Consider the following 15,497-nt stretch of genomic DNA (forward strand, 5'->3'; position numbering starts at 1 on the left):
TAGAAAAATCATTTTTCGGGAGGGAAAGCTCTCCACCATCTTATGAGATTCGTTAACTGGCATTTAGTTAAAAAACTATTACAAATGTTCTTGGCTTGGTCGACAAAATTTGAACCCAAGTATTTACAACTAAATGGCATTGCCATACACACCAAGCCATAAATGCCCTTTCTTATTTTATTAAATTCGTGTTAATCTACGTATTTCTGTCGTGTTTCATATATGTGTACCAACAGATGCTTATTGGGTATTATAAGCATTTTATTTAATTCATTGTGCACTTTCTTACTTTTTATGGCTACAACCACGCGACGTAATAATTTGCTTGATATGATATACATATGAGATTATATTAGGTTTTATGAATATAATAAAGAAATTACATATTAAATATAATAAAGAAAGTAAAGAAATAACAATTGTTGGTAATCTCCAGCATGAGTTGTCTACATTCGATTCCCGGCTGCGACGTGAAGGATATAGGTGTCTCTCTCTCTCTCTGTCTTGGAAATTCAGTTTTTTTTTTCTGCAAGACAGATCAATCGGCCTGAGAATACGTGGAATTAACAGACATTGTAGAGTGTGCGGTTAGCTTCCTTGTCCAGGGCCATCGTAACATATTAAGTTATTAACTCAGTGCCTAGAAGCGGTAAGATTGGAGAATGGCACAAACCGGCAAAATTGCATTTCAACCATAAAAATATTGTTTTTTGTTTTTAATTTCTTGAATTTAGGGGAGAAAAAATTGTGTCTGTCTAGGAGCGACATATACCCTAACAACGTTCAGTCCCTGTCATATGTCTAATTTGTTTCCATGAAGTCAAGTTAAATATCAGTAATAGAAATTTGAGCCTAACATCCTCACAGAGTCCATATATTCTCCTTTTATTAATTATAGTTTTAAAACTACTGTGAAACATTTCACAGTTAAATTTTTGGAGCCTTATTAAAAATTATCAAAAAACAAATATATATACAGTATTTCCCGAAGGAATTATATATTTGCCTTTTGACAGCGTCTTTTAAATGGTGTTGTCCATCTGAAAATTATGCTGAAAGCTTTAAACGATTGTCGAAGCACTTTGGGTTTAAATTATTGATTTCAAAGTTAAATCTGGTTATATTTACATGTTGTTGGATCCATGTTTAATTCATTACTGTGGAAATTTTTTTTTCACTTCTTCGTTAAGTTATTTTCAAGAGGGAGCTAATGTATACTTTACATTCGTGTTTGTATTGGGTGTAAGATAAACGTCATTCAAAGTCAGCTGTGGCGAAATTTTTTGAATTCGATAAATCTGTTTGTTTCGAGGCATCTTGTATTTGTAAATAAAGGTTTGTATGTTTGTGATATTTTTTATGTTAAAAACAAAATACTTTATACCATCGACGTTAGGTTGTTGGACATTAAACTAATAAGCAATTTCTGCGTGCAATGAAAACCCCCAATTGTCTCTAAGTTGAGGATTTGTGTATGGGACAGTTGTGTATAGAAGATTAAGACAATATGTGACTTTTTTTTCCTCTCTCACGGAATGGCTGAAATAAAATAAAGAAGAATGAATAACATAACACACTTCTCTCCATAGCTTCACAGGTTGTGGCTGAAATCAGTCTTGGAACAAAACGTTTTTAGGCTTCGGCACTTTTCATAAATAAGTTAATGTTATTTGCTTGAAGAATGCACACGGTGCACACACACACACACACACACACACACACACACATATATATATATATATATATATATATATATATAGAGAGAGAGAGAGAGAGAGAGCACATATACTTGGAGCAATTATAAAGAGATACCAGTAGTTACCAACTTAACTATCTATTTTTTCCACTTTCGCTTCCTTATTCTTGAAATGAAAGTATTGTGTTACTGTACTATATATACAGGGTGTTCGGGATAAATTTGACATATTTATAATTAATTATATTTTTCCGTAAGTTACATGTATTAACACACACTTCTCTTCATTTAAAAGTTTGGACCCTTCTTCATTCATATACAAGATGTCAGAAAGGATGGATAGCTGGAACCCACCTGAATCATGGAAGAGAATAACTTGTATCATGATGATTCGTGCCCGCCATCAAAATAAGGATATTACGACTGCTGCCCAATGCTCCCTGAATACAGTAAAAACAATCAGGCATGAACTAGAGACTTGCAATGGTGACTACGAGGATGTAGCAAGAAGAAAGATCCCTAGCAGACGATCTGATTGCGTTCGTACAGCAGAATTCCTCGCAAATCTGCAGGAACAGGTGTTGAAGAACCCTGACATTGGAATTCGGGCTTTGTTCGTGGAGTTGCTAACTGTAGTCAAGCCCTGGATAACAAGGGTAGCCAATGGTAGGCCGTATGTATGGCAGCAGGATTCGGCCCCTTGCCACACCTCTGGGAAAAGTCAAAAATGGTTGTCTGAAAATTTCTACGACTTCACCAGTCCAAATGTTTGGCCTCCAAACTCCCCAGACCTTAACCCCATGGATTATTTTGTATGGGGCGCAGTTGAAAGAGACACCAATCGCACTTCCAGTAATACAAAAGCCCAGTTAATGGATAAAATTAAAACAGTTTTTGCGGCCCTTCCCAGGGAGACTGTAGCATCAGCTTGTTCGAGGTTCCGAAGCAGAATTGAAGCTGTGATCGATGCTAATGGTGGTTATTTTGAGTAAATCTTGTTGATAGTATTGTAATTAACTCTGCCTGTAATGTTTTTTTGTCAATTCATTAAATTTAATAGATACAAAGAAGATTTTCTTTTTCCTTACGAAACTGTCAAATTTATCCCGAACACCCTGTATATATATATATATATATTTTTTTTTTTTTTTATTTTTATTTTTTTTTTTAAATCAGTAATTTAGTGGTATTCTAGAATATAATCGCCTGAGCAACCTTAGTAGAACAGTTGATATCCTGAACTAGTTGCCATGGATAAATTCAACAACATTAAATGTGTGCATTATTCTAACCCACACGAATTTGCTTAGCTTCAGTAATTAGGTGATAAATTAAGTAGTGTGTGTCTAATATATATACATACATACATACATACATACATATATTAGACATCTCTGTAATATATGCATCATATTACAGAGACATTTCTGTAATACAAAGGAATTGCAGATATTTTCAAGAAAGGTAAAGGTTGATTTCAAGCCTGTAAATTAATGAGAAGCTCAGATTCTATGCCCAAGTATAAAAGACCCAAGCAAGTCAAATTTGAACACATTCCTTACTTCATCCAAACTTGCCATTTGTGTGAATTGATCAGTATGTATGGGTGGGAGTGCACAATAGTTTTGAATGAAGCAGTCATGATCTTATGCACACAGTTGTCTTCAAAGACACAAAGTAAAGGTTGTTGAGAATTCGAAATCATCATAATAAATTCCATTAATCAGCAGTAAAAAGGATATTAGGCCTCAAATACAGTAAATTTGATTTCATCCTATAGGCCTTTTTTTTTTTTTTTTTAAGTGAAAGATTGTATACCATATAGTATTAGAGCTATGAGTGAGCTGAGGGTTAAATCATGGTGAAGCACTTCTCTAGAGAATAAACATGGGTTTTTCAGGCTTCTTTAGACCTCTAGTAAGCTCAGTATGGGTCTCACTCACATCTACTTATCATTTATGTCAACTATGAAGTAGGTAATTCAAATATGTTTACTTAATTCACTCTATGAAGACTAATATTAATAGTGTAGCTAATATGTTAATTGTATGTAATTTGTTATGGATTAAATGGTAATTTTTGGGTTGAAAGTTTTTCACTAAATTAAACTATAAATTAAAGATGCCAAAAAATTATTTTCTTGGTTTAATCCTTTATCCATGTGTAAGCAAACAATGTTTGCACATTAAATATCTTTATGACTGGGCCACTTGTATATAGAGGCTAATGATTTTGCATCAATTGCCTTAGTAGATGGAAGTATTAAATTATTTCATTCCTTGCACTGTTTTCATTCTACTCAACATTGAACACTAGTTCTAAGCAGCACCTAAGCCTAAACACACATTTGCAGTTACGAATTAACATTCTTAATTTCAATCAGCGATGGTTAGTTTTATAATTGTCATAAACACATATTTGTTAAAAATCAAATGATTTACATGCTGTTAATGTCTGATCAAATACAAATCTATAAATTAAAAATTAATCCCAACATGATGATTGATATATTAAAAAAAAAAAGTTTTCAGATTCACATTTCTAGTTTCATGAAGAAATCTGCTGGCCAGTGACAGGGTGGCTAGTGTGCAAAACATTCTCCATGAGTACCAGATAGTGATTTTGAAGATGGTTAGTCTTTCACTTCAGCTTGGAATCATATTGTCAAAATCTTGGATAACCACATTCCAAAGAATAACATAGAAAAGATCATTGCTTCTTATGGAGTTTTAGTGTCTGAAAATGATATATATATTTAAATATATATATATATATATATATATATATAAAGATAAAGAGCCAACAGGCTTCATTTCAGTGATATAAATATATCGGCGAACATTTTTTACATTATGGAAAATACCAAGAATAGCGATCAGAACTTTACCCGCCTTTGCAACGAGTTGCCCATGTTTGTACTACGTTCTAGGACTACTTGCATTAGCTCACGCTAGTATCCGATACTTTTATAGTTTTTTATACTATATTCGGCATGAAACTCTCTGATTCCAATCTTTGAGTTTCTTATTTGGTTTTAAAACAATGTGGGATATCTAATATCCCCTTAATTTAAATAATGATATATATATATATATATATTTATTTTAATGAGAATATCCAACCCCCCACACAAAAGGTTGTAAGTATAAATAATTTTTATGGAATAAGGACTAAATTGTGCAGAAACCCACTCTAGAGACTAACATGCAACTTTTTAAAGATATACTTAACTGTTTGTGTAAGCACAGTGTGTGTGTGTGTGTGGGGGGGGGTATGATAGGAAGTATCAAAATTCACTACAAGACATTCACGAACATCCATGCCTATAACAAGATTTGAATCCACAACCTGTTGGTTGAAGAATGCTGTCCACTTGGCCAACCAAGCTGACAAATTAATGATATTATAAAAGTTCAAAAAATTTATTTATTATTATTATTCGTGACACCTCCAAGGAGTCTGAAGACTCATCGTGGGAGGACACCTATTGTACAACTCTCTATCTCCACCGCTACACTGAACCTCTACTACCAATCATCTACATCAGTGCCATCTACTGCCCACCACCACAACTAGCATTTTTTGTCTGTAAATTGTGTGCGTTCTGAAGGGCCAATTTGTTTGTATGCAGGATGAAAAACCCAAGTTTCCGGGAGAAAAAACCCTGCTACCTCCATATAAGATCAGCTAGCTCACCTTTGATTGAAGAAGTCCACATAAAGATTCCTCCCTTCATGACGAGACTCGAACTTAGGCCTTTTCCAATTGAAGGGCGCAACGTACCATCATTCTTCCAATTGCGCTATGGAGGCTCCTATTTGCTACAGATATATATAGATATACCACAATATTCACAATGAGCACACCATTAAATTACTATTATTATGATTATTTTAGGGATATTAGTTTTATTTTAGTGTCATTATGTGAGCTATCAGCAAAGCCCTTTCTAAGGTCTCACTTTCAGACTTTAGTGCAGCAGGGAGTTTTTGTTGGAGCTCTAGTATTTACATTCAATTCTTTTCTTAATAATGGGAGTTTCAGGAACAAAAGATTGGAAATTAATATTATGGGTAGTCCAGAAGGTTAGATAGCATATGCCTTGTTCTAGAGAATAAATGGCCTTTTTCATTCTACTTTGGTTGTCTCCAGTAAGTAAAATGATTTCACACTAAATCATGTAAATCATCAGTCACAGAATTTTATAAATATTCATGGTACCCTGGATTCAGTGAAACAAAAAAGAAATTAAAAGGAACTATGAGAACTGAAAATTTTAATGTGATATACAGTGGAGTCGACAGAGACCAAAGAGCACAAGCAGGAGTGATGATTTGGATTCATAACTCCCTTTCAAAACAGTTAAAACATTATAAATTATGGAATGAAAGAATAATAGAAACTAGAATAAAAATAGATAGAGGCTATTTAACAATAATTGGTTTATATGCCCCAGAAGAAGGAAGAGAACAAGATAATATTGATTTTTATAATCAGCTACAAAACATATATAATAAAATAAATAAAAATGATTACATAATTTTAGCAGGAGACTTAAATGCAAGAATTGGAAACACGAAAATTAATAATAATATAGGAATACATGGAGAACACACTCTAAACAGAAATGGTAAAAAATTGATTGACTTTGTAGTTTATATTATTATTAATATTATTATTATTGTTCCGGGAAACTCCAAGGAGTCGACAGACTCATCGAGGGAGGCCCTAACATCATGTCAAGAACAACTATTCAACATTCACACAATATCTATCATACCTTGCCTTGAACTCATTCACGGTCGTAGCACCCACAACAGACTCTGGAAGCTTATTCCACTCATTTACCACTCTCCAAGTAAAGAACCTAGCTCTAACACCCTTGTCAACCACGCTCTTGCCCAGCTTCCATGCATGGCCCCTAGTCCTCCCACCACCAGTCATATTTTCAAAAATATCTTCTGGATCAATCTTATAAAAACCCTTCAGTAATTTGAATGTCTCAATCATATCACCCCTCCTTCGCCTATCGTCCAATTTCTGCAACCCATAAATCTTCAACCTATTCTCATAAGGTTCATTCCACAGACCTGCTATCATCTTGGTCACTCGTCTCTGGACCCTCTCCACTTCCTCCCAATCACGAAGAAACCCTGGTGCCCATAGCTGGGCACAGAAGTCCAGATGGGGTCTTATCAAGGCTCCATACAGAGGAACAACAACTTGTTCGTCTCTGCATGTTAAAGTATTTTTCAGAAGCCAAGTGATTTGGTGAGCTGTTTTAGTTACTTTTGCAATGTGCCCCCTAAACTTCAACTCCCTATCCACCAACACTCCCAAATCCCTGGCCTCATCAATCTCCTGAAGTATGATTCCACCAATGCGATATACTGCTGCTATTCTTTTCACCCCAAAGTGCATAACCTTACACTTTGCCACATTAAACTGACATCCATTTTTCCTAGCCCAGTCCTCCAAACTATCCAAATCATCCTGTAAAATTTTGACATCTTGTGCACTCACAATTGTTCTACCCAACTTTGCATCATCAGCAAACAAGTGAACACTTCCTCTCAGATCCTTTCCAATATCATTGATGAACAAATTGAAAAGCAGTGGTCCAAGAACAGAGCCCTGTGGCACTCCACTAGTCACAAGACATCTTTTAGACTCCACTCCTGAATAAACCACTCTTTGATATCTCTCCTTCAACCACCCTCTTATCCATCTCACCAACCCTATATCTATACCCATCTGCTCCAGTTTACTGATCAGGGTTCCATGTGGTATCCTATCAAAGGCCTTGGCAAGGTCCAGTAGTATCACTGTAAACCCATTACCCCTATCCAGTTCAGCCGTCACTGTGTTATAAAACGTGAGCAAGTTACTGAGGCATGATCTACCCTTCACAAAACCATGTTGTCCCCCATACAATATCCTATTTTCATCTATCCAATCCTGTATTCTTTTCTTGACTAATTTCTCTAAGACCTTGACAATGATTCCTGATATGCTAATCGGTCGATAATTTCCAACAGCAGTCTTGGAACCACCTTTATGCAGTGGAACTATTTTCCCCTCTTTCCACCCGCTCGGGACTAACCCAGACCCGAGACTCAAATTAAACAAAATGGTCAAGGGTACTGACAATTCTTTAGCTGCTTCTCGTACCACACGAGCTGGTATACCATCCAATCCCACAGATGTATTGACATTGAGGTTATGCAATAGACTACTCACCTCCACTTCATTAACCACAATTCCCGTATAATCTACTGGTTTATTCGTTTCTGCAATGTCACCACCTGGATGATATACTTTTGCAAAGTGCTCACTTATAATAACCTAAAAATAATGAATTCCTTCTATAAACATAAAGACATACATAAATATACTTGGGCAGCAAGAGGATGGAAATCAATATTAGATTACTTCATATTAAATGAAAAGACATCAAAATTTTCACTAGATGTTAGAGTTCACAGAGGATATGAAATAAGCAGTGACCACTTATTTGTTAAAATAAAATTAAGATTACCACCTAAATGGCTACAAGTAACAAGAACAGAAAGAAAAATTGAAACATTTGTTTATAAAACTAGACTATTGAATGACACAAATGTACAATGGCTATATGAACAAAGAATTAACCAATATCTAGATAAAATGAAACAAAATGAAGAAATAGAAATAGAATGGCTTAATATAAAAACGATACTAAATGCAGCAGCAAATGAAAGCTTAGGAAAGACCAAAAAATTCAATAAAAGAAAAAAACTGAAGATCTGAGATGATACAATCAAAGAAATAATCAAAAAGAAAAAAGAAGCCTATCACAAATGGTTAAGCAGTAAAAGATTAGAAGATGAAATAGAATATAAAAGAATAAGAGCCATAGTTAAAAGAGAAGTCAGAAAAAGACAGAGAATCATGGAATAAATTTGTTTCTAATTTAGAACATGATTTATATAAAATAAGACTCAATGTATATAAGATTTTGAAACACCTAAATGCAGATACCAAAGAAAACATAAAATTAAACACTGAATTGAAATTAGAAGAATTTCTAAATTACTACACAGAACTGTGTACAGACAAATATTTTAAAAAAGACAACTGGCAAACAATTAACGAAAATGAAAAGGAAATAACTGAAGAAGAATTAGAAATCAGCCTGAAAGAAACAAGAAACGGAAAATCACCTGGAGAAGATAAGCTAGGTTCAGAACTATATAAATAAGCAGGAACAAGATTCAAAGAAAGACTCTTATTATTTTTAAATAAAATTTATTCAACTGGTATTCCCCCAATAGAATGGAAAAAAGCAATTGTGATTCCTATCTTTAAGAAAGGAAATAGAGATGACCCTAAAAACTATAGAGGTATCAGTATACTAAATTCTTGTTACAAAATATATAGCAGAATCTTAAATAACAAACTAATGAAATATTCCGAAAACTTTATTCTAGAGGTACAGAATGGATTTAGAAAAGGACAATCATGTATAGACCCAGCCTTTTGCCTAAAATTAATAATAGAGAAAAGAAGAGAATATAATTTAGAAACACATATTGCATTTATTGACTTTGAAAAAGCATTTGACAAAGTTAAAAGAAACATATTATTTAACATATTAAAAGAAAGACAAATACCAAATAATATCCTAATAGCTATCATAAGTATATATGAAAATAATCAAATACAAATAAGATTAAATCACAAGCTATCATATACAAGAGAGATAAACCAAGGGGTCTGACAGGGATGTCCCCTCTCAGCAACTCTCTTTAATATCTACTTAAATGAAATAATAATAAAATGGAGTAAAAATTTACATCAAGGAATTAAACTCTCACCTACAGTTAACTTAAACACTCTCCTCTTTGCAGACGACCAAATAATAATTACAAATTCTGAAGATAACTTACAGAAAGCTATTTTAAATCTAAATGAGATATCCAAAGATTATGGTATGATAATATCAACGGAAAAATCAAAAACTATGGCCTTTAAAGGACAAGATCCAGCAAGAACTAAAATAGTAATAGATAACAAGAGGAAAAATCAAAAACTATGGCCTTTAAAGGACAAGATACAGCAAGAACTAAAATAGTAATAGGTAACAAGATCTTAGAACAGATGAATTCATTTAACTACCTAGGATGTATGATCACATATGAAAATGAAAAAGATATAAACGTAAAAATTGCAAAATATTTAAAAATAACAGGTGTAATTAACTCTATATTTAAACCAAACCTAGTTCAAAAACAAACCAGGCTAAAAGTATACAATACATTAGCCTTACCGGTCTTAATGTATGGAAGCGAAATCTGGACAATAAAACAAAAAGACAAACAAAGATTAACAACAGCAGAAATGAAGTTTATGAGAAAAACTGCAAAGTATACCCTATTTGATCACAAAAGAAACGAAGATATTATGAAAGAATTAAACCAAGAACCAGTACTAGAAAAATTTAAAAAATATAAACATAAATGGATGGAACATGTTCAAAGAATGAAAACAGACAGATTACCAAAACAAGCCTTAAAGTACAAGCCATTAGGAAAAAGAAAACCAGGACGTCCTCTTAAACGATTCAACAATGACTTCTAAGGCCGGAACAGGCCATGCTAGGCCTAAATCCTTCATACGTATGATGATGATCATGTAAATCATCAGTCACAGATTTTTATAAATATTCATGGTACCCTGGATTCAGTTAGACCTGTTTGGGCGAAACACTCCATTTGGGCTTGGATGTTTATGAATATACCTTCAAGGAGTCCAAGACCTCATCATTGGAGTGCTCATTTAGTAACTCATGCTTAAATACCTGTTGTATCTTGACCACATTTACCACATGCTAGGAGAAACACCTTACATGCTTCCTTATGACACTCCTAGCCAAGTTCCAGACATTACTCCAAGCCCTGTCTCCACTGTTTTTAAGCTGCAGTATCACTCCTCTGTACTGTAAGATCCCCTTACTAATTTATTAATTTTTATCATATCTTCTTTGTCTATTCCGCAAACTTTGAAAACCATGTTCTCTCAGTCTGTAGTCATATGCACAATTGGTTCCTCATTACTGAATATTTTCGAATATCTCCTCTCCTTGGAACCTGTACACACAACCAAGTGACCATATCTGTACAGAAGAATTCAAATGTAGTTTTATCAAAGCATTTTGAAACTGAGAGAATAACTTTCTTATTCGTACAAGTTATTGTTCTGTTTAATGTTGATGTTATGTAATGTAATAACTTAGCAATATGACTCCTAAACCTGTCCAACAATAACTTGAGCAACCAGACATGTAGCATGAAAATTGAGTGTAGTATGTGTGTATGGATGAATGTAGCAGATGTGTTTGAGAGATTAAAGAAGAGAAATTAGAGGGTGAGGGTTTGTAGAAAGTGTGATATTTTAATAGATTGTGGTGATTTAAATGAAAGTCTAGAATGGAAGAATATTAGATGAAAGACAAAAGTTAGTGATAGGAAGAAGACTGGGAATGGTATTAGCCAGAAAGGTGAGTGAGAGAATATGAGTATGGAAAATGTGATTTTTAATATGGAAATGATTGAAAAAGCCAGAGTGGTTTTCAGAACAGAAATGAGCCTGACTGATGGAGCAAAAGTGGATATGACTGCAAGAATGGAAGAAAGCCTGATCATAAGCATGATTGCTGGAATGCAAGAATTTAAGCATGAAATGATTAAGATGAGAAATGAGATGAGATATATGATAGATACTAAATGTGTGAAAGAAAAATTTTAAAAATAATATTTATGTATTAATGTAGTAATATATATATATATATATATATATATATATTATATTCATCATCATAACGCTAATTACAGATATAGACCATATTGGTCTGTTCTAGTCTCATTATCCATCTAATATCCTCTTTTGAGGTATACCTGGTCTTCTCTTTCCATTCGGTCTATATTTTATTACCGTATTTTCCAGTGTATAAGACGCACTTTTTTACCTTAAAAATTCATCTTAAAAATGGAGTGCGTCTTATATAATGAAGGTAAAGATTGTTTCCTCTTTTCAAAGTCATATGCACTCCCTTTTATGTTCCAAGATCTTTGTAGGCAGTTAATGGTGCAATCAAATTGATGCGTGACCTTCACGTGACTTCTAACGTGTCATTGGCTAAGAATGGGGAGTCCCTATTCAAGTTTCATAATATCTTATCCGAGAAATCAGTTACCGATGTTTATCAGTATTGAGTTGACGTGTTGAGATATTTTGTGTTCAGTTTGATATTTCCCCGTAGATTCTAGTGATGGAAAAAAAACAGGCGACATTCATATTCTTCAAGTTACAAATTGCAGGTTGTAAAATATGCAGAAGAACACCGGAATAGGGAAGCTGAAAGACATTTTGGACCTCCGCCTACAGAAAAAATGATTAGAATGATTAGAAGGTTTTTTCCAGAAAATTGTATTAAATTTCTTGGGTGCATCTTATACATAGCAGCGTCTTATACACCAAAAATATGGTATTTGTTTAGGATATTGGCCAGTTGGTTTACATGTTCTATCCAAGTTTGTCTGTAATTGTTTAGTTTTTCTTCTATTGATTTTATTTTTATTTCTTTTAAAATATCTTTTTTTTTTTTTTTAATAATGAGTATTTTGCAGTTCTCATGAATCTCATTTCACTTGATTTTATTCTTTATCTTGTTTGTTTATTGCCCAAATTTCACTGCCATATAATGTGGGCACGCACTGCTAAAGTATTGTACATTTTCAAGTGTATATTATTATATATTAATAATAAATATTAATAAATAATAAAATAAATAAAATGAAAGATAAAAGTGACAAATGATTCAAAAGTAGCACTGTACAGAATTGTTATAAAAGGTGTGATGGATGAGAAGGTGCACAAGTTCTGTTTCTCAGGAAGGGAGATGAACAGGGCGATTGCTGCTCTGGATATGAGAAGTAAGTGAAGGAGTTAGTGGTGGTAGTAGGAACAAATGATTTGGTGGGGAATAGAGAATAGGAGGATGGATATCAAGAGATCATTGAAGAAGGTAAAGACTACAGTGTAGTAGGAAGAGTAGTTGATCTGTTGCCCAAGTATGACAATGATGAGTTCAAATAGAGAGCAAAAATCATTAATGTTTGTTAGTGGAAATGTGTGAAAAGAAAAGAGTGCTGTTTGTAAATGTGTGGGATGAGTTTGAAGGGTGAATGGAACCATATGAGTGATGTACCATATTTGAATGATTTGGGTTGGGGGGGGGGGATTGAGTCTTTTTTCTTGTCAGGTGGGGCTCAGAGGTAAAAAGTTTGAGAACCACTGGTTTAAGGGATGGCAGACCCATCCCTCTGAGTTTTAATAACAACCTTGATGCCTTGCAAAATAATGGTACTGTCTGACCACAGATGCAAGACCTTCAGCTGGCAATGTGCCATGAAGAGTCAATTCATTTTCAAGGAGAAAAAGGAATAAGGCGATGTACGAATTCATCACCAACATGCAAAATCACATGCTTTATACGTAAAATTTTCCAACTATTGTACAAGCAAAATAGTTACCACTTTAAAAACTAGAATTTTCATAAAAGAAAAGCTCATTTTTTTGATGTATAATAACAAACGCTCATCCCACAAAACACATTGATTACCCTATTATTATCGGAATGGATTTGCCGCCTTCTGCCATGTGCAGGAATGTCGAGGGTCTTGCATCTGTGGTCGCACAGTGTATTCATTCACTTTATCAAACTCTGATATCATATTATGGGATGAATTGATTGTTAAAATAAGACGTACTCCTAACAAAACCATATTGTCCCCTATAGAGGATCTTAATGTTGTCAGTTCACCTTTAGATGCTATTTGTAACCAGGTCTCTAATTTGCCATAGCAGTCTTAGCTTCATTGTTGTATAATGGAATTATCTTGATCTCCTTTCCTCATAAGGAATCTGATATGTTCTGAGAATTATGTTGAGAATCTAGTTCTTGTAACAGCTTTAATATTTCTAACTCACCTACCTCTATTCATTCATCAATTTCACCATCAGCATCTAGAGGGCTAATTGGTCTACCTCTAAATATGTACTTTACCAAAGTAGTTCCTTAGCAACTTAGCTATTTCACATGTATTTGAAACACTTTTCTACCATTTGCATTCACTAAGGTTATTCTCCTATTGCCATTCTTTTTTTTTTTTTTTACTTGCTACATTATAATAAAATACTGATTTCTTTTTGTCTCTTCAACTAATTTATTTTCATAATCTGATTTTGCTTTCTTCATTATGGGCCACCAATCACCTAGCCTGCTCTGTATAGTATTTGAAAATATAATCATCACTCTTCTCATGATATTGAATCCACAATATCCTTTTTTTTTTTTTTCTGTAGCTCTTTCTTTAAAGTGTATCATCCATTCAGTTCCATGTAATTAATTCTAACTCTGAGGTAGTCAGATATATCTTCCTTTGGGCACTCTTGCATTAATTCCCAAACATTGTCAATTTCACTACAAGGCCATTTTTCATGCAAAGGCAATACCTGGAACTGCCTTCTCAGTTTATAATAAACACTCATTATAGTTACATGCCCTTTTTTTAAATTAAACTTACCAAAACATTATATATATATATATATATATATGCTTATCAGAGTGTAATCAAAGTTTGCATGTGAAATGTCTTCAAACAAGAGTAATCAAACTTTGCTTACTCTTGGATAAAGAATTAAATAAGAATATAATGTCTTGGCAAGTTTAATGTAATTTCTAACCGAGTGAAAAACTTTCTACAAATGTTCCTTCTTAGTCAAAGCGCTTATGTTGTCACTTTTAAAGTCCAAAACTGCATGATCCCTCTCACTAGTGGGAGGCATAATTGTCAACTCATTTGTAGACACTATTATTGAACTCTTCTTTGTTCTTCCATCACTTGCTGCTTAAGGCTGTATCTTATCAATTGAATAATTTTATCAATTCATTTTCCCTTAGTCTTACAACCCTTCCATCTATATTCCCATAGTTGAAATCACCTGTAATAGTAGTCCTCCTAGTATCTTTAAGATTTATCAATGGATTTTAGTTGTCTTTAGATGATTCTGGTCAATACCCCCTCTCTGAACCCCTCACATTTCATTTCTTTCACCATATCCTCCACATGATAACTGACTACCAGACTGATGAACTGAATATAAAACCAAATCATCCTCCCTGTTTCCACAGTTAACTCTTCCTTCTTGACAAAAGTAGTCCTGCATTTTTTTACCATCATCCCTATCAAGCTATTATTCTCTCTCTCTCTCTCTCTCTCTCACACATAGTTTGCCATTAGTCATTATACTTTTATTCAACTACCCAGAGATGTGTGGTTTCCCTGCATTTCACACTATCATAAATTTCCCCCATTGCCTGATATCATAACCATTCAAGTGCATTCCATCTTTTATGTACGGATCTTTTGGACTATCAAAGTCATCCCATACATCTATGCCATTTCTCTTATACAATATATTAATAACTCCTTCGAAATTAGCGCTCTCCTTGCTCACTCCTGTCATACTGTGGGAATAGACTTGGTCTTTACTCTTTTGCTCATCTTTTTTGCCTAACTTTATTCTTTTGTACCTTGTATTTTTTTTCCCCTTTTATATCTTTCATTCCAACCACCACAGTCATATTACACATCTACATATTATCTTTATCAAATTTTCACCTCTTTCATACCATTCTAACATCTCCATTCCTGCTCACATTCTACTTAGCACACATTATTATGCATTATTTGCCATG

General features: G+C 33.8%; 1 protein-coding gene across 1 annotated transcript in view; it reads left to right on the forward strand.

The window, feature by feature from the left end:
• Positions 1-1,242: 1,242 nt before the first annotated feature.
• LOC150105321 (uncharacterized) overlaps positions 1,243-15,497 on the forward strand; it is a 58,302-nt gene continuing 44,047 nt past the window's right edge. The window contains exon 1 of the mRNA XM_090394697.1: positions 1,243-1,335. The gene's annotated coding sequence lies outside the window, so the exon portion shown is untranslated. The remainder of the gene's footprint in view (positions 1,336-15,497) is intronic.

This window comes from Typopeltis vanoorti, chromosome 6 (assembly GCF_054136105.1).
Source record: "Typopeltis vanoorti isolate ZY-2024b chromosome 6, IOZ_Tvanoo_1.0, whole genome shotgun sequence".
NCBI classification, from domain to species: Eukaryota; Metazoa; Arthropoda; class Arachnida; order Uropygi; family Thelyphonidae; genus Typopeltis; species Typopeltis vanoorti.